Below are 20,706 nucleotides of genomic sequence, written 5' to 3' on the forward strand. Positions count from 1 at the left end.
GCAACGAACAAAAACTGAATCAAAATAAGCTCTATCAAGAAGTTGGAGAGGGTGCAAACCTTTGTGGAAATTACATTAAAGCAAAAATGATCGAAACATATGTAGTTTCCCCAGTATCCTTTGTGGAGAGTACCCTTTTGAGGTGCATTTAAAAAGATACATTTTATTTGTCTTTTGAGAACTTAATACAGGTATGCAATGTGTTTTGATCACATTCATTTCCCACTCCCGGGACCACTATCCCTGGAAACCCCTACATCTTTCTTCCAACCTCATGTCATTTCTGTGATTAATTTTTTATAGAACATTTCATATTAATTGAAGGGTTTATTTTCTTCTCTCATTTAGATGAAATCTAATGGTATAAAGGCAGAACACTAGACCATGGGAACACCCCATGGAAACGCTCCCCCTCATCTACCCGGTGCCATCCTCACAAATTCTTGACCCCGTTTTAGGAGGAAGCCCTATAGGGTGCCCAAAGGAATTAGACTCAGGATTGAGTTTCATGGATTAATATTTCCCTCTTTTAAGTCGTCAACTGCTCAAACCTGCTTGTAGTAACAGGAACACAGTGGGTTACAGTCCCGGAGCGAAAGGATCCCTCACACCTTTAAATGCAGTTCCACCTCTGTCCCCACATTCAACTTCCATAGGGACACCAATCCAGGCTCCAGTGAGTGACCGTTTTCTGGGACGCGAGACTCCTCTTAACGCTCAGGCCCGCGACGCTCCCGCTCCCGCGTCGCCAGCTCTCCTGGACCAAGTCAGCGTGACCCGTGGCTGGACCCCTCGTTCTCAGCCTTCCTTCCCGGTAGAGCTCCCAGTCTGGCTCTCAGTAGCCCCCTCTGGCGCCTGAGACCTTCAGGAAAGTTGCTTCGGGCGGTGGAGGGGCGTCATCGCCTCCTAGCAACGCTCCTAGCAACCGGATAACATCTGCTCCCTTTGGTCCAATGCGCGCCTAGAAAAGCCGCGCGCCCGCCTCGCGTTCTGAGCCGGAGCGAGAGGCGCTTCAGAGAAGGAGGGACCGACCTGCAGGAGCCGGCCGCCCCGCCGAGCTGCAGTCGCTGCCGCCGCTGCTGTCGCTGTCAGAACCCGTCCGAAGAGTGACACCTTCGCGAAAAAACAGGAGCTGTGAAACATTTTCACTCGCAGTCTTCGGGTGAGTGGACCCCTCTCAAGGTTTGCCAGGACCCCTCCAGCCAGGCATCTGACCCGAGGCCCAGAGAAGACGCGTTCCCTACCGCTGGAGGTTAGGGACTTGGCCTCGGATCCCACCCTGCCCCCAGCCATTGAAAAGTGACCAGCCACTGGTCCCGAATAATTTGATTTGATTTTTTAAATGCCAGGATTGCATATTGGGACTCCCCCTCTGTTCGCTACTGTCTGTTAGTGCTTAGAAGTTTTCCACCTTCCTTGATTTTGCTTTGCCTGGCTGCCCGAGACTGGAGAGCTGGAGGCAGCTCCCAAAGGCAGTCCGTGGTTATGAATAAAACGACACGAAGTAGGCTCCACGAAATTCAGTCAACACGGGCTTCTGTTTTAGGTCCTCATCTGGAAAGGGTCCAGCTGGCCAGGAGCAGTGGTTCACTGGTCCTCAGCCTCCTGAGCAGTAACCATAGTAACTCACCTCTCTAGATGGGATCGTCCTTATTGGATGCCCGTCTTCCCTTGGAAAGCCCGTCTCTCTAAATATAGAAGATGATGAGATCCGTGAGCACACAGCCATGCAGACTAGGTGTGGTTAGACGGAACCCTTTGCTGAGAACTATCTTCAAACGTGGAGCAGCTACTTCAGACCTTGCCAGAAAGAGTCAGTATGTCAGAGAAAGACCAAGTTATGGTGTTTTGAGTTAATTGCTTTGTGATTTTGGAGGGTGATGCAGCCTAAAATTATACAAGAGCTGGCTGTGATTTTTTTTTTTAAATCACATTTCCCCAAAATAACCGCTCGAGTAAATCACTGGCAAGATGAGCTATTGTGCACTTTTCAGATCTCTTAGGGGGAGTTGACGTCGCTCCTACTTAAACTTAAGTGATCCTGAGTTTGAAGGTTTATCTTTCTTTCTAAACCATGTCCCAGATCGGCCCCACCTCAAACGTCTCAGTGCCGCCCCCCCCCCACCCGCTTTCTCCTGCCCTGATAACTAATTCATGTCCCTGTATCCCTGATTCTTTAGAGGTGTCTTATGCCACTATGTCTCCTTGTTTCAAGATCCCAGGTCCCCATTCATGAGCCCGAGGCTGTGAGACATGTTCCATGTGCCAAGGGGAGTTCTCACCAAATCTTCTGAGGCTGTCCTAGACATACACTCTTCGATCTGAGTCAGCATTACCAGGTAATCACCCTCTGAAGAGAAATTACTGTTTAAATATGTATCCAGAGAAATAAACGCTAATGTAACATCCCAGGATCAATAGAGGGGGCTGTTTATATGGGCGGTTGCTGGGGAGAAGTCAATAAAGGTTTTCTGTAAAAAGGACATTTGTAGGCTGGCAGACTTTCCTCGCTTAGACCCCTGTGAATTGGGTGGGTCAAGTGAGGGAGCCTGGCTCCCGGAAGATGGCAAGTGGAAGCTTTCTGAGCACACTGGCCGTGTGGGTCTGGGGTGAAAGAAACCAAGAGAGAATCCTTCAAGTTGCCATAGGAGGTTGTGGGGACTTTTGGAATGCTAATTTACATGGAGACTTATGGTAGAGACCATGGAGAGTTAACTACTTTCTTCCCAATTATAAGACTGAATTTGATGCATAAACAAATGTTCAGGTCCCTAGCACCTTGGAACTTTGTGTGTACTGAGGCATCTCTGGGCAGTACCCTGCCAGAGGTGACTAGCCCATCGAATGATAATGACAAATTCCAAAAGATGTACCCTCCAGTTGGAGGGGATCCATTCAGATTCCTATCCAAAAACTTGCTCTGATTTCATATGGCTTTATGAATGTCATGAGACCTTGAAATCGTCCATTTAATATTAGAGGCTAAGATAATGATATATACAACACCCAAAACTGTTCATTAGCTCTTAGTACCAGCCACCCTCCTCTCTTCTTCCATGATAATTACCATGTTTTATTGTGAGGAACAAATTTGTGGAGACAGATGAGACTTACTGCGGTCTTCCAGGGGTGTGTGTAAGTGTTTGTGCATGGCTCTTTCTCAGCCATGATGATTGGTTCCTGTATATATGTATTAGTTTTATAATTTATACACATATATTATATATATATATATATCCCATTTCTTATGCAATATACATAGAAGTTTAAACCCCCTATGTTCTTAAATGCTTGTGAATGTCACTTGCTAGTCCATTGAGACAACTGTCACAATCAAAAAGTCAAAGGGCTTCTCAAAATTTAGTCTTGACTTTCATCATGAAAGTCGAATATGCAGAATATATACGGTGCAGATTTTGGTGAACATGCCTGTTTTAAAATTATCATAGTATTTAGTCCTTAATTTTTTAAAAAAGTAAATGCTATGAAGATAGTAAATACTTAATCCTAGTGATGTTGGTGGGTTCACAGCTGCAGTGAATCTGCAGTGACCCTCATCACTGTAGCTGCCTTCCATGCTTGCACACTCTGGGTTATAAAGAGTATGTGTGTCTGGGATATGATGCCTAGATCAAGCTCAGGGCAAACAAGGGCTTAGGGATGAAACCAGGATCTGGTGACAGCCTTCCATCTCCAGCTGCTCACTCTATGCACTCTATGCTGAAGTTTTTAGGAGCACATTAACATTCATGTTCGGATTCATGTCATGAAACTTCTGTAAGGCCTCGAAGATGCCTTGAGACACAACAGAGTCCTTGAAATCTACATCAAGGCTTCTATTCCCTGGTTCCCTGCTCATGACTTGGTTTCAACGGGGTAAACATTGGAGTCCAAAGTGTCCCTGAAAGCCAGCGCAGAGCCAGCTTAGACTGCCTGCCTGGGCAGCGCAGGCTTCTGAAACTGACATGAAAACACACATATGAAGTGAAATATAAAATATGTAAAAATACAAGTATAAAAATGTAAACGTAAAAATGAAAAATAGCCTTTTCAGAAACAGAGGCAAGCATGAACTGACCAAACTCAGAACTGAGGCGAAGGAAGAGAAACCTGCCTCCATGTTGGGCCTGGGGTCCTGCAGAAGCTAGTCTTGTTAAGTTTTTTATTTACATTTAATTTTGAAAAATGAGTTGTCTATTTAAATACTTCTAGTACTTTATTTCCCCCTATTACTCTAACACAATTACTTTAATTTTTTTCCCAGTCAAAACTATACAAAGATACCAATACCGACCCATCCAGTTTCTGCTAACAATTCTCAGTGGGAATAATGAGGGGGTGGCACTAGTGAAAGACAGTAAGGGCTTACTAATGTTGTGTTCAGTACTGTAAAAGCCTTATATTTAGGAAAAGAAAGTCCAACGATTTGCTTTCACATTTTCAAGAGAGCATCTTCCCAACAGCAGAGAGATAGGAGACTTCTAAATACTAATGGTTGAGCGGGTGGGGAAGAGATCACGTGTGAGACTGGGAACCCTGCAGGGATGTAGTAGAGAGTCCGTGAGACTTCAGGTGCTTAGCCAAAGGGCCAGGACATGAAAAAGCTGGGGACATTATCGAAGAGATCATATTGGGGTGAGACAGACAGTGGCTTTGGGGGATTGTCTGAGCTTGAATACAGTGCTACACAAGGATGTTCCATACCATAGAAGAAAAGCACCTCACTGGTAAAGACCATTTTCTTGCTAGTGAACCTCTAGTTGGGAACCCAAATCAGACACCGTAAGATCAAGCATAAAGCCCTGTAAGAGCAGAGCAAAGGCTCCCAGAAAAGTGAATGGGGGTTGGACTTGAGTGTCACACCGACCTTGGACAACAAGAGCAAAGCTGGCCTTGGTCAGGGCAGCCCAAATAAAATATGGATGGGTAATATATAAACAAAAGATGGTGTGAATGATACCACTTAGGACTCTCTAAATGACTCTGTGACCCACAGGTCAGGAGTCAAAACTCTCCTCTCTGAGCACTGGCCCTGGGTACACACAAGAGTTAAAGTGTTTCTCTAGATATTATCAGTTAGATTTTTTTTTGATATTTCATATCAGAAAGGTTGCTTGGTCAATTTTCATTCTCTGTCAATCCTGTGTTGTGAAGTGAAGGATGCAGGGTTAGGGGCACCATACCCCCCCCAGAAAGCTGTAAATCTTAAGGTGTGCTCTGCAAGCTCGCTGTTTTCGGCTTCGGTCATTGGCGAAGCCTGGCTGTGGTGCCTCGTAACTTCCTTATTGCCTAGGTGATCACCTCTTGTTTAATGGTGTTCTCTCTGGCTCAGTGATCAGTAGAACAGGATGGGCTTATGGGATTGCTGGTGCTCTGTTCAATAGTCCATGTCTGTGCTTTGGCTCAGAGCAGACAGTGTTGCTGCTACCTCGAGAAATCACTGGCCATCAGTATCCCTGGAAGTCCCTAAGAAAGCCTTGCAGAATCTGCAACTTGTTGGGAATCTGAAACTGCCAATAAAATCAATATTGTGCCTGGAGTAGATGATAAACCTGAAGAAAAAGATTACTCCATTGATTCAGAGCTAAACACCGACACTGAACTCTGCTGTTAGAGAGCAGATCATACAGAAAGGTACTGGGTGTTTGTGGGGGTATTGACGGAATGAAGGTAGCTGATAGAGCACTGTCAAATATCAGCAAAGCTATATGTCCATGAGAAGCGGGGTAGTGCCGCCTTGGACTTTGTTCCCATCTGCCTTCATGAACGTACTCATGAATGTTTTATGTAACCTGTGGTTCACACAAATGAGGACATAAATGCCCTACATATAATAGGATGCTTCTGAGTCAGATATATATTCATGTTTTTTTTTGAAAAGGGGTCATTGCAACAATGCTGCATAACAGCAATTGAACTGAAATTATGAGCTCATGTGACAGACACCAAAGAAAGTGATTTTAAAGCATCCTGTCAGCTAAATGACATACAAATCAGTACTTTGAAAATTGTTCCCCCACCCCAACCCCATGAAAAAGAGAAAAGCCAGTCTCTTTCCCAAAGACACAGAACAAATGACAGAGCTGGGTTTTGTCCTGCTGGAGCGCTTTAAGCCATGCAGAAAGACCGCCGAGCACGGCTAACGGGTCAGATGAGATAATTCTCATTGTTGCTGTTTGTTTTGTGTTTTCCTGACTACACCGAGGATTGAACCCAAGTCCCCGTGCGTGCAAGCTGGGTGCTCTACTGAGTTACATCACCAGCGCTACATTAGATAATTTGAAACCAAAGTATTTACAGCCTTAGGATAAAAACTGCCACATGAGATACTTTTCCTATTGGCTAAGCACGGTTTAGACAGACAGGTAGACTTTCAAAGGCCAGAGGCTAACATCACAAAACGAGAAAGGATAAGACCAGGCTTTATCTACGATGGGCATCGGCTGTGGCTAGTGTGTACTTTCCCCACAGATCAGCCTCCGCTCCTTCTGTCCATGGCTGGGATGCACACCTCTAACCAGGTGGCTTCAGCTTGCTCCCACCCACCCCCCTTTTTTTTAAAACTATGTGTTCTTTAGAACACTGGGAAAATTAAAGACTACTAAGATGAAAGTAGTAAACGCACGCACAAGCTCCTTACTTTTTCTTGGGTATCTCCTTTGACCTAAAAAGAAAAATTACCGAGGTGGGGATTGTTCTTTCGCAGCTGTCTGCCCTTTCAAAGTGTTTATAAATTAATTTGTTGATGATGCTTCTTTAATGTACTGTCCCTGGGCCTCCTACCAAATGAAATCGCTTGAATGCTCACAGGATCCCAGTTGCCTGGAGGGCAATGGCAGAACAATAAGGAAACAATCGTTTGTAATTGCATTTTAAGCATTTATTGCAAGGCCTATGTATGAACTGCCCTGCCAGGGCTCTAATGACAGGTGGGTCACTCTGACCTGTGGCTTCTGTTGTGTTACTTGTTGAGCTCCTATGCTGTGACATTCATGGAGCCTGGCACAGACATTTTGTGTAACCCAGAGGCTACAACATGAAAAGTAAGTTTTATGTTCAAACCAGCATTAGCTATTTTGCTTCAGAAAAAAAAAAAATTCCAGCTCAGCTCAATTCAGTTTTGTAGCTTATGTATTATTATCCCCAGACCCTAGAATGCTGACTCTAAAGGCATATAGTCATTTTGGTCTTGTTTATTTCATTGGATTTTAGGTGAACTGCAAGCTTTTTTTTTTTTGGCTGCTGGAACTTAAGCACATTTATCTCCGTCAACTCAATCTCGACAAGTGAACATCTTTGATTATTCAGATTAGCACTGATGAATTATCCAGGAGATGAGCTGAATGTTTAGAAGACAGCCCTCTTTTCCTTTAGCCACAAATGTATAACCATTAAGTAACACACCAGAAACGCAGTCTCAGAGCTGGTGTGGGATTTGTAAAATGAACTATCTTCCTGGAGGTTTTCAACTAATAAACAATCCTCTCCGAGTGGCTGGGTGGTGGAAATGATCTTTAGATCAGAGCAGGTAGGGTGGGGGGCACTTGGCTTTTGTGAGACTGCTCTGTCTTATTGGCTCATTATTCGACCTGCAACCGCAGGCTTACCGTGTATTAGGTGTGATGTCACAGTGCATGATCAAGGCCACTAAACAAATGAGGTTTGTGATGAGTCTAGGCAATTGGTTTAAAGTCACACAACTAAGAGAGCCTGAGAGGAGATCTATGCCTCCACCCACTTGCAGACCCCCAACTCTTAGCTACACAACTGGCTGTCAGCTAGAGTCTCCTCTGGGCCCTGGTTTGCTCCTCTGTGCTCAGAGGAGGCTGAAAGGCACGGCCAAAACGCATAGCTGCCAGCTCAGAAGATTTTGAGTTTTAATCTAGCAAGTAACAGATGTAGCAACTTACGTTGGCTACACGCTTTAGCCTCAAAATGGCTAAAACCATCCTCCAAAAAGTGATGTGGAAAACATTGCAAAGAGCCAGGCAGCCAGCATGGAGGGACTTGCTAAACTGACAGCAGTGGCAAAGGTGCTCAGTAATTCACCAGTGGGGTGTGTGTGTGTGGGGTGGGGGGCGTTCCTCAAGAACAATAAACTGAGTGACTAAGAGCCTTCCTCGCCCAGGAGGAACAGGCTCAAGTCTAGACCTCTGAGAATTTGCTTTGTATTTTCAGGGTCTGTTGCATTCTATATTTTAGTGTAACTTCTGGAATATAGTGACCCAGAATCAGTCACTGATTCTGTCTGTCTGTCCATCCATCCATGCATGCATTCATGAATTAATGCATCCATCCATGCATCCATCCATGCATCTAGGCATCATCCATGCATCTCTCATATATATATATATATATATATATATATATATATATATATATATATATATATATATATATATATATATTGATATATATATATTGATCTGTTAAATTGAAATAGCTTCCCTGGAGGATCAGTGGGGAGTGGAGGACAGAACAGTAAATTTGACACCTGGTGCTCCAGGCTGCAATTTGCAGTCCATTGTGTTGCTCTCAAATGGCTACATACTTAAGATGGCAAAGCAAGCCAATATGTAATAAAGGACACATGTATAGATGGAAACAATGTTGCTTACGGCAAGGCTGTGCTTCTAATTTCCAAGTCTTTCCTCACTCTTCCCTTCACTAGAGTAATTCATTAGATTTTTCCAAGAAACATTGTGACCTGCCCAAGTGCCAGTGTTAACAATAGGCACTGATCCTCTTAAGGTGAACCTGGGGACTGCTGTTGAAAATAGACTTTATTCTTTACTGTGTAATTACAATGTAAGTTGGCTTTGTTCATGGTGCAAAAAAAGAGAAAGCACCCAAGCTGACAAAGGGAGGCAGAAATCACAATAACAATATCAATCAACCCAGTTGTTTGGGTGTCAGTTGATTGGCTGAGTTCAACATTTAGGGCCTGCTAGTACAGTTGCCTGGTGCTGTAACACTCGGGATATCAAAATGTGTTCCCAGGCTAGCTGGCATAGATCTCAGTTGGATTTGGTGCAAAAGTTCCCCCCCCCCTGGACCCACTGGAAAGGTGAGCAAAGGGCCCAGTAGTTAAGAAGCCCTACAGGAGATTCTGGTGTGTGTTAACATTTGAGAACCACTGTTAGATCAGTTAGTCAGACAATTAATTAAAGAGGAATAGAGGACGTTTATGGCTCAGCATGTAAAGTGCTTGCTGTATAAGCAGGGGAACCTGGGTTTGGAGCCCAAGCACCCCTGTAAAAGCCAGGCTGTGGTAAGGACCTATAGCCTGTATGCTAATAAGTTGAGGGCAAGAGGCTCCCTAGGGGTCACTGGCTAGCTAGTCTACTCAATTGTGAATCTAGGTTCAGTGAGAGCCCCTATCTCGAATGAGTAGGGTGGAGACCAATCATGGAAGAAAACCCATGTTGACCTCTGGACTCTGCTTGCATGTGCACATAGGTGTGTACACAGACAGGAACCCATACATACCCAATACTACACACACACACACACACACACCACATGTTCACATGTACATGTGTGCATGCACACAATAGGAGTCATTATTACAAGGGATAAGCAAAAGCTTTGTTATTTAGTTATCTGATGAATAGCTTTCAATGTAACCCTAGCAGTCTCTGTATCTTACAAAAGAACAAACAAACAAAAAACAAAAAACAACAAAAGAAAAAGGAAAGGAGAGCAAACTGGGTTTGGGGGCAGATGCATTTGTTTTATTTATTTGATCGGTTTTATTTTTTCCCCTAACCCTTTCAAGTAAGTGAGAAATCGACATAAACTGTGTTTTGCTCATCCAATCCAGGAACTCTGTTCTCGGAACTTCAGTCACGTGTCCTCATCGTGTTACCTTCTCCTTTTGGTCAGATGCACACGTGCTTTGAATCCTGGATCCCTTAATAAAACACACGCATACTAGCTTAGGGATCTCTTGGGTTTCTAATCCACAGTGACAGCAGTGAGGTTTTGGGATGCTTGAGGTGAGGTATGAGGCTTTCCTTACTGGCTCAGGAAGAGCATCCAGCTGCAGGAGGGAGGGCTGTGTGAAGCTAGGCAGGCATGGCTCCAAGATGAAGGAAACACGACACAAAGCAGGTTATTGAAGAGCACATTTTCAATATTTAAGCCTGTAAAAACTCTAGAGTTTAGAGGAAAAGCATCAAGTGTCAGTGTAAATTTATTAAGCCTACATGTCTTTATATGCTAATTATTTTGTGAATCATTTGGTTCTAACTGAACTATTGGGTTAGGGTGAAGTAAACAAAGTTCAAATGTAAGCTTGCTTTCCCCTCTGGACTGCAGAGGTTGAGTGAATACCAAAGGGACTGGGTTTTCTAGTTCTCTCTGTTTTGAATTGGAATCTGATGTGTTGGGAGTTTGATCTTGCTTCCTTTCTGTGGCCACAGTGCCATCTAGAGTACATTCTGGGAACTCCTTTGGAAATCTGCGACCTCTAAATTGTTTTTCTTTTAAAGTCAGAAAGCTCAGTTGCGGTCGTATTTTCAAGGAGGAAACAAAGGTTTTCTACTTTCACATATTACACTACAATACATATATAATTTCCTCATTATTAACCTCAATTATGCTAAATGTCAGGACCATTATATCAATTAGTTAAAATTTGTTTATTTTTGAAATTGTATTTTAATTATATTTCCCCCTTCTTTTTCTTTCCTCTAAACTCTCCCAAACACCCCTCCCACTCTTCTTCAAATTCACAGTTCTCTCTCTTTATCAATTGTTTTTGCATGACGTATATGTATTTGCTTATTTCTCTATATAGCTCTTAGTCCATATGATGTCACTTGTGTATCTATTTTCATGGCCAACACATTTAGCGCTGGACAATTGGTGTGCTCTCCCCTAGGGAGGATAGCGGCTCCCACTCCTAGCGTTCCTAAGTTGCCTGTAGCTCTTTGTATAAGCTTGATGCCTCTTGGGCTTCTTTCTGTCCAGTTTGATCTGTCTGTCCTTGCTCAGCTCACATCTGGGTGGTCATGTCGGTTAGACTTTGTGTGTAGTTTCCAATGTTACTAGGAGACAGAATCTCTGACTATCTTTCTACCCGCTGTTCTGCAATGTTCCCTGAGCTTTATGTGTGGGCACCTCTTGTAAATGTGTCCTTTGGCTCCACAACTCTGCAATTCGATGGGCTGTGGTTTTCTGTAGTGGTTTTCACTTGTTACAAAGAGAAGTTTCCTTCGCACACAAAATTAAACCTCACTTGAACTTGATTTCTGGAACTGCACAAGGAAATGGACGTAGAACCCTAAACTCGACAATCTATTTTGTGTCTCAAATGGCATTTCTCCGTCAGTAGTATTGTGACCTTAAGACAATTGCCAGCGACTGTGCTGTTTGGTGAACAGGTGGCAATCTCTGGGGTGGCTGGGTTTCTGCTTACGAATGGTCTCTATATGATGAAATGTTCTTGGCTGCAATGCCACCTGACCTTTCTCCAACTGTTTTTCTATTTTAGCTTATCCAAGAGAAGTCCTATTATATTCATCAACAACGTCGAAAGTAGCCTACTTTAAGAGAAAATATGCAGAAGAAGAAGATCTACATCAAGGTTACCATGGGTATTTTCCAAAAGTAAGGGTTTATTTTTCTCCTAAGTCTCCCTCCCGAATGTCGTTGGTAGCACAAAGCTCTAGTTTTTAGTGTCCTGTGTGTGGCGAATAACGGTTCTGTTTGCTTCCTAGCACCTGATATTACCGGAAGACAGGACTTGCATCCTCAAACTTTCCCTGGAGAAGCTCAGGTTTCTTGAAGACCCAGAAACCTACCTAAGAAGGTCTGTGTTAATTAACAATTTGCTGAGGAAGATACACCTAGAGACGGAGAAAGAGAGCTATGAATACTTCAAGGAAGCTCCCTGCTATAAGACTGCTTATTCTGATGCAAGAAAACGGCTGAAGTTTATGGTACAGGAGTGCTGTTCCCAGTCTCTTTACTATGAAGAGCTGCACTCCTACCACATTGTGCCTTACACTTCGGAGAGCGCCATCTATGGGATGGGCTACACTGGTGACCACTTGGAGCAAAATTCTCAGTTGCTCATTTATAAAATGAATTAAAAAGTAACTGTTAAGTTCATTGATATTCTGTTTCTAAATGCCTGAACTGTTTATAGTGAAGATGTTAATAGAAAACCCTCATTACCAGTGCACTTGATCTCAGTGATGAGATGCATGCTGAACCAAGGGGAGAGGATCATGGGTATTACCCAGCACCCCCTAGTGCCATCACCATGAATGGAAATATGCCCATTTTATTGTAAAACAATGGACTGATGCATTAGAAGGAAGGGGTTTTGGGTCTTTTTGGTTTTGTTGTTGTTGGTGGTGGTTTTTTGTTTTGTTTTCTGTTTGTTTGATTTGGTTACTTTTTTGGTTTTTTGGTTTTTTTTGTTTTTTGAGATAGAAATGGATTGATCTTTAGTAAATGTGTTAGATTAAAATTCCTTCACCTAAATTCAGTCACTCTTATTGAAAAGTAGGAGAGAGAGAGAGAGAGAGAGAGAGAGAGAGAGAGAGAGAGAGAGAGAGAGAGAGAAAGCATATTAAATTGATAATGCTGTGACCCTGAGGGTTAAAGGTGGAATGAATCTAATTTTCTAGACTCCATGAGATTCGTTCCTTCGGAAATGCTTTGGCTGGTCACTGTGCCCGACGTTTGTTTGTCATTAGTGTCCTTAACCATGAGTGGCAGCCAAGAGGGGGCAGCACAGGCTTGCTTGCAGACAGGCTTGCTTGCTGACTGTGACAGCTGGGTCCTCCCTCCCGGCCCCTCCCCCCAAGCTCATTTACTTTCTTTTTTATTTATTTATTTTTGTTGTTGTTGTTGTCGTTGATGATTATCCTTATTTGGTCTGAGCAGACCTTTTCTCTAAGAATGAGCTGTAGTAAATTAGCATTGCATATAGGATCATCTTTAAGTTCTACGGGTTGATTAAAACTTGTCATGGGCCTTTAAGAGTTTAGACTTTATTATGAGCTTTGTTTTTTCCTTATAGGCTGTGAAGCTCAGGAAATGGGTAGGCAGGAAGAACATGGTTTTTTAGTAGGTTTATATGTTTTTTAAAAACCTGCTCTGGAAAGTTGGTGAGAACGACAAAATTTAGACATGATGATATTGCTTCGCCTTGCTCAGAGCTCACGCGAGGTGCCAGAGTAAAACATTGCACTGATTTTTGTACAGTAGTCGATCGCTTACCGCTTAACAAAATGTCAGAGAATGCCTTTGGGGAGAATTCTAGATAAGTTCCTATGTTTTACAGTTTGAAGGGCGATGATTTAACAAGTTGGATAGGTTTATGAAACTGCTGGAAGTGATTCATCGTGTGTTTTTGAGGTTTGAGTGAGACGTCTGAATCCAGGGTCTGAAGTTTTTGTCCAATGGAGTATTTCATTTAAAGAACTGTTACTGATAAAATCGACTGGGGAAACTCGGTGCCAAAGGTGTATTTAAGAAAATACCAAAGACTCAAAGATTAGTGTTAGGGAGACTATGGCCGAGAAGCCAGCAAAGGCAAGATTCTAAAGCAAGCCGTGCAGGGGTGGCGTGGAAATCCTGCTAAGGGCTTCACGACATTTGCTTACAGGTGTGCTTTCTAAGCTTTGGACAGAACGATGACAGACAGGAAGACGACGCTAGATCAAGATAATCAAGCTTTTGTAGCTCAAATATGGCCACTGTCCACACAGTGTCATCCCCAGCTGAGGCTCTGACTTGTAACCGAGGCTGTCTGCATCTTACTGTACGGATTCCTCACTTGGCCCCTTGGTGGATCACTAAAGTGATGTGCTCAAGGAATACAGGGGCTCTAACTGCTTTGTATTGTGCAAGATTACAAAGATGCCCAGTTGATCCAAGTGTCAGATTTATCAATCAACATTAAGGAAATTACTTTAGAATAAAGTACCATTTATAATAAGAGGTAAAGACTTACAGACAAGTGAGTATGAATGGTGAGATGTCTTTGAAATGCATATATAAATATTTAAAATGTTTTGGATTTAATTGGAGAGCAAGATTTGGCACAGACTTTTAATATTTTTATTTCATTGCTTATAAAAGGCTTCATTTCTCAGAAAACTTCTTTCAAAAATATTGATTTATTTAAAATAGAGACTAGTCCGAAACTCCAAATTTGATAGGATTAGTATGCCATTATAAGTCTAAAAAATAGAATCAGTTATCTAATGCTTTTTAAGTTTTTACTGAAATGCACACCTGGTGTGACTTATGTCAAGGTCTCTAAAAAGAGGTCACCAACGATAACAGGAGTGACATTGTAAAAATGCACATGCTTACAAAGGCTAAGTATAGAAAGATGCTTATTTTGGGATAGAAGGAAAAGGAGGAAGAAAAATCAAGAAAGTGTAAATTTGTAATATTTCCTGTGTGTCAGAAACATTAAACAAAGCCAGAACTCCCAGACAAAGAACCAGTAACAGATGTAAAAATCCATTTTATTTCAAGACATCGTACCTGAGTGCTTTGATCTATACATTCGTATATAAGCTGTCTTAGAAGCCAGTGGTATCTGTGATTCTTCTTTTATTTAAGTATGCATTGATTTAAAAACAGATGATTTAAAAAATACTTTTTAGTGGAAATAATTTTCCCTAATAAACAGCTCATAGATAAGGAGTTGACAAGTGTTATCTTGATTTTTTTTCTAACTTGTATTTAAATTCTGCAGACTCTCCCGGGTTAGCCCGTGGATAGCTGTGACTTCACCAGGGCATGCTGGGATATAGGGAGATTCTATCCAGGTTTGCTTTGATCATGACTTCTGCATGTATCTGTTACAGCTCTTTTGTCTCTAGGCATCCTTCCTTTGGAGACAGAAGCCATCCTTGGGATGAGGGAACTGAGATGAGCAATCTGAGCATCATTGATGTACAGCTCTCCTGAGGGTGGTGTGGCAAAAAGAACACACACAGAGATGCACACACACATACACACAGAGAGATGGAGACACATGCAAGTATGCACACACAAACACACAGACATACAGATACACATACATGCACACATGAGAGAAACAGACACAAAGAGATGGAGAAGCAGAGATACTCATGGATACACACAGATGCTCACACACACACACACACACACAGAGACACACATACACAGATATATGCAGATACACACATAGATATATACACAGATATGTATGCACAGACACCCTCCTAACACACACACACACATGAACCTGGCAATGAAGAACACACAGACACTAGGAAAGGAGGTGAGAAATAGAGAAAATCAAGGGCCAGGGGAGCGGTGACAGGCAGGGCCCCTAAGTGAAAGACTAGATTGTTCCATGCCAGGGTCTATTGCTTGCTCTGCCAGGGTCTATTGCTTGCTGTGCTCATGTTCTCCTCCGTGTGGCCACTGTACATAAAGCACCTGCCGCCTGAGTGGATGGATTCAGCAATGATGCCTAACCTTAGATTCCACTCAGCACAGATGAGGTTTGAACAGTGTGAAGTATGGGATTACCTCAAAATGCCACTGAACCTGGACTCTGAACAGACTAGTGAAGGAAAAACAAACAAACAAACAAAAGCCCAGAAACTACAGCTGGAGGAGATGCTAAATCCTGAGGCTGTGTACAAATGCATATATTCAAATGCATGGGCCACATCTCAAGATTAAGCAAGACGGTGCCCAGGGACTCAGACAGAAGTACAGTTCAGCACTCACTAAAATACTCCTAGGGTTGAGCACTGTGCCAGACCTGGGGGCAGGACCTGAGCGACACACAGCCACCTTGCTCGGTTTCCCTAGAAGATGACGGAGAGAATTTGACACTTGCCTCTTCTTTTCCAAATTGGAATGTTTACCCGACATCTTTCTCCAAAAGTGTTTGCAGGCGATAAGATGCACAGGGAAGAGGGAGTTTTGCTCACACGGAGCAGGTCAGGAAAGGGATGCACACACTGTGCTTCACAGCCTATTTTACGCTGGCAAGCGTAGGATGCTTGTGTTGCCTGGGTACTGAGGCTAGTCTACACTCACCTCAGATGTTTGCTTGGGAGGTGGCAGGGAAACAAAGTATACAACACCCCCTCCATCTCTCTAGTTTCTTGTTCTTTTATAGGGTGAATCAGGTTAAGATTGATGTCAAGGAAAGCTGTAAAGGACAATCATAATGGGTAGACCACGGCCTAAAAGCTGGGTCTGGCATGAATAAGGTTAGAGAGCCAGCTTTTGTTCATGTGTCTTTTGATTTGAATGGATTTGGGGATTTTTTAAAACAAAACAAAACAAAACAAAACACCTGCTACTGAAGCCATCTTTCTTCTCTCTGACCCATGAGCTGCCTCTCTGACTTGCAGTTTGTCCCTAATCCCCAGTCTTCTGTCCATTCTCTCTTGCATGGACATTGATCTGCCCAGAGATAGTCATAGGAGGATAATAGCTTAAAAATTCTGGCTGAGTTCCTCTGAGAAAGAGTTCCAGAGTTTACCAAACTAGAATCCGTTCATGGTAACATTATTGATTGAACACAGTTCCTGTTAAAAAGTGACAAGACTTAGTCACCGAGTGCTTGTGAGGTAAGGTAGTTTTCTTGTTTCTAGAATTCAGTATGATAGCTATGTTTTGTTGAGAAAAATCCCTGTGTTGGAAACAATCAAAGATTGTATATAATTAATTCAAATACTTTATGTAATATATGTCAACTTACATATTCTTAAACTTTATTACTATATGTTAGCAACATGACAAGTGCCATTTTTTGAAAGAGTGAATCATGTCTAAAAATTGTTACATTTTGGGACAAAATTCCCACATGAAGATAATTCTGTCTTTCCTCAAGGCTTGCTTTATACAGTTGGCTGAGTTAAGAACATTCTTTTGGGTTGGTACTTCTGAAATCCCCTTGGACATCCAGTTTCTTGTTAAAAACACAGGTTCTTTTTTTTTTAAAGTCTTCAATGGGACCCATGTCTTCATTTTGTCAGTATTTCTGAGTAAATGCTATTTTGAATAGAAAGGTTATTTGTAATTTCAAGACGGAACTGCTAATGTAAGCGTACACATAGATGCTTGTGTCTGTTTTCCATAGCACATTTTGTTTTGTTTTGTTTTTCCTTTTAAGAAACATAAAACACAGATGGGCGTGAGTCTCGCACGACTGCAATCCCAGTGCCTACGAGGTAGAGGCAAGAGGGTCAGGAGGTCAAGGTTTTCCTCAGCTGTATAGTGACTTAGAGATCAGCCCTGGGCCACATGCAACAGCCTTGTCTGAAAGGGGGAAAAAAACCAGAGGGAAAGAAATAAATGGCAAAAAGAAATATCACAAAGCCATAAAACATTTGTCCCAAATAGTCACAAATATAACACAGTGAAATGTGCGTGGAAATTGATTTTGATGGTTGGAAGTTTGGGTCCAAATCAAATGCATAAGTGGAGCATGAGTAAGAGTTCTGTCACTGTCTTAACCAGTCAGTGCATTTCTCCCCTCCGTGGGGAGCTCCACATGATCACACTGGAGCAAGCGTAAAACGCTTCCAGAGTTAACAAGACTTTGACAATCTTTTGCTTGGTCAAATCTGTAGCAGTGGTTCAAAATACTCGATGTTAAACCCAAGATTCTAGGTGTTGGCAACTCCAAGCTAGAAAGTCACTCCGGTTGTTTTCTTTACTCCTTGGTTCAAACTCCATTTGAGCTCTATTCTTTACAAGACCCTGCCCCTGCCAGGGACCCCCCTTTTTCCCCCCCAGTTATAGGGGTGGAGAAGGATCAAGGTAAATGAAGAGTTGCATAAGTTGTCTAGTTTGAGCATGGCAAGCGGTTTTGTCAGGCTCTCTTCTGGTCATGAGTTCTTGGTATCGCTATTGTGAAATCCTGTGTCATAATAACCCATTAATGAAGGGGGAGCAGCAGAAGTCTGGCTCCGTGGGAACACACTCAGATGCGGAGCAGATGGCGTTCTACAACATTTATTTTTGGGGAAATGTGTATCTGTTACATAACCTAAAATATGTCTTTTTCACTTTTAAAAATATTTGGGTCATGGTTTGAAGTTTTGATTGGATTTTTTTTTAAGCTGGGAGGAAGAAGAAAGGTAACTGTATTTTACGACGTATTTGACATGTTACTAATAAAATTTTATTACTGGCAAAATATGGAACCCTTTGTGAAGCAGGGGAGGTGGATTCCTGGAGGCGGCAGCTGCGGGATGTCTCTGAATTCCAGAGGTCACATTTTAAAAGTGGGACGTTTTGCTTCTTTTTCGATGCAACATTTGTTTAATGGCTTGGAAGATGCACCCTCCTCATGGTGCATTTTCTTTACTGAGACTGACCCATGAAGGTCAGGTAGCCGAAGTCATCAACAAGAAGACAGAGTGGTCTATAGATGTAGCATCTAGGATGGTCGCTGTCTTTCCAGCTAACTCAACAGCTGTGCCTGCTGTTTCTTGACGGTAGATTTACCTAGAGAAATAGGCAGGCGGAAGCTACCAGAGAGAGGCATTCTAGCTCTCTCAAGTGTTTGTTACGGCCATTGCAAACAAATGGCAGCCAAGTCCTCTATAAGCCATGGTCGTGTGTGGTAGCCAGGGTAAGGTGTTTGCAATAAAACACAAACAGCATTTATTTATTTTTTTCTGCGCACATCTAGTTAGACATCTTGCTTACACGTATAATTATTTTAGTAACCCAAGAACAAACTGACCCACACAAATGAGTGGGATCTGGGAACGTGTGCATAATTTGAACCAGAGATAGTGAACATATCACTAATGATGTTTCTTCATGCTGGATAGGTCTTTTCCATTGTTCCCATGAGTTCCACACAGGGATAACTATCTTCAAGCATTCATTTACCTGGAAGCTACTTTTACTCTACCTCATGAATGTGATGACTGGAATGTGATGTGTGATAATGGTGCTGTGTCAATGCAAGCATCGCAGAATCCTTACGACAAATGGAGATGGAGACGTATTATTATTACTAAGATGCAGACTCACTCAGGGCGACTCTTCCCACAGTGTTCCGATAGTTCATAAGGAAGGCAAATATAGAGGCTTAATCTGCTACCTCATAATCTCCATTTCATCTGTTAGTCATATAAAATACATGACGATTATTTAATTATCAAATTAAAATGATGTCACCCCCACTTGGCCTCCTTCTGGGAAGACTTGGCCCAAGGTGCTTCAGGGCCACGTCTACTGGTGACTAGCCAGATGTACATGCCAGATGGTCAGCATCACTCCTGCAGTCAGCTGTGTCTCAACTGTCTATATAATTACCAGGGGTGTCTGGGGCAAGACTGTGGTCACTGTGGAGAGAGAAACTGTCCTGGCTATGGACCTTTATCCCCACTGCCCTATTTTTTATACAGTTTGCCTAGGCTAAACCTTCCTTTCCATGTCAAATTCTCAAAGGATATTTTCTGTACTGATAGTGAATAATTAAGGGACTTAAATAAACTAGCAAGTGCTGCCTCTGCCTTTCAAGATGAAGCAACTATAGAAACTCTCCACTTTGATGTCATTGATGGGCCATTAGGATCTGGAAAGCATTCTAAAATGCTAAGCAGCTTGCTGTGTCTGGTCTGAATGCTGCATCCTTTCCCGGATCCCTGCATAATTGAATGGAAACAAACTGATTGCATCATCCTAGGTGATGCCCAGGGAGAAGCAGCAGTTGACTTGTGGAAGGTAGAGCCACGGGAGCGACCAGGACAGCTGGTGTAAAGGCACCGGGGATTTAAATATTTGTTTCTATATTTAGAAGAAAAGAATCCTGGGCATGATCCCAAAACTTAGTGTTTTTCCTTCTTTGGATTTGCTCTAAGGGTGTGAGTGCCTTTCAGACAGATGGCTGACATGATTGCTACTCTCACTTCGTATATTTCCATTGGGTTTTGGTTTCAACTGAAGAATATTTTAGATGATTTTTGCACATTCCTGCCTGCCTACTGCTTCATAAACTTGTGTCCCATTATCCTGGAACAATAGATGAAGGAATGGTCATGGATATGGGAGGAGAATTTAGGTGATGCTCACAGACAAAAGCACAGTTGTGGTATTGAGCACAGACTCCTTGTGGTTTGAACAGGTATGGCCCCATAGAGTCATGTGCTGGAATGCTTGGTGCATAGGGAGCAGTACTATCATGGAAGTAGATGTGGCCTTGGAGGAAGTGTGTCACTGTGGGAGTGGGCTTTGAGGTCTCCTATGCACAAGCCAGTGTGACACACAGTTTCCTTCCGCTGCCTGCATATCAAGATGTAGAACTCTCAGCTCCTTCTCTAACACCATGTGTACCTGCATGCTGCCATGCTTCCCACCATGATGATAATGGACTGAACCTCTGCACCTGTAAGCCAGCCCCAATTCAATGGTTTTCTTTATAAGAGTTGCCATGGTCATGGTGTCTCTTCACAACAATAGGAATCCTAACTAAGACACTCCTGGAGGTAATGACAACACCCAGTTTGCATCCTGATTAGAACATCATAGCTTCCCAGTCATCACTCTAGCCCTCTCTGTCTCTTAGACAGCTTTCCCCCAAAACAACTGTGTCTAAAACACATGCTCCTAAAAGAAGAGTTCAGGGTTAGAGGAGATGGCTCAGTTGGTAAAGTGCTTGCAGTGCAGGCATAACCCAGTTTTGCAGTCCTAGTATCCATGTAAACATCTGATGTAGCAGCA

General features: G+C 42.7%; 1 long non-coding RNA gene across 1 annotated transcript; it reads left to right on the plus strand.

Annotated features, from left to right (window-relative positions):
* The first annotated feature begins 883 nt into the window (after positions 1-883).
* LOC110307205 lies at positions 884-12,584 on the plus strand. The gene is made up of 4 exons (XR_002379364.2): positions 884-1,162; positions 2,216-2,339; positions 11,498-11,613; positions 11,724-12,584. It is a non-coding gene; the product is annotated as an uncharacterized LOC110307205 (long non-coding RNA).
* The last annotated feature ends 8,122 nt before the right edge of the window (positions 12,585-20,706 follow it).

Source organism: Mus caroli, chromosome 12 (assembly GCF_900094665.2).
Source record: "Mus caroli chromosome 12, CAROLI_EIJ_v1.1, whole genome shotgun sequence".
NCBI lineage: Eukaryota > Metazoa > Chordata > Mammalia > Rodentia > Muridae > Mus > Mus caroli.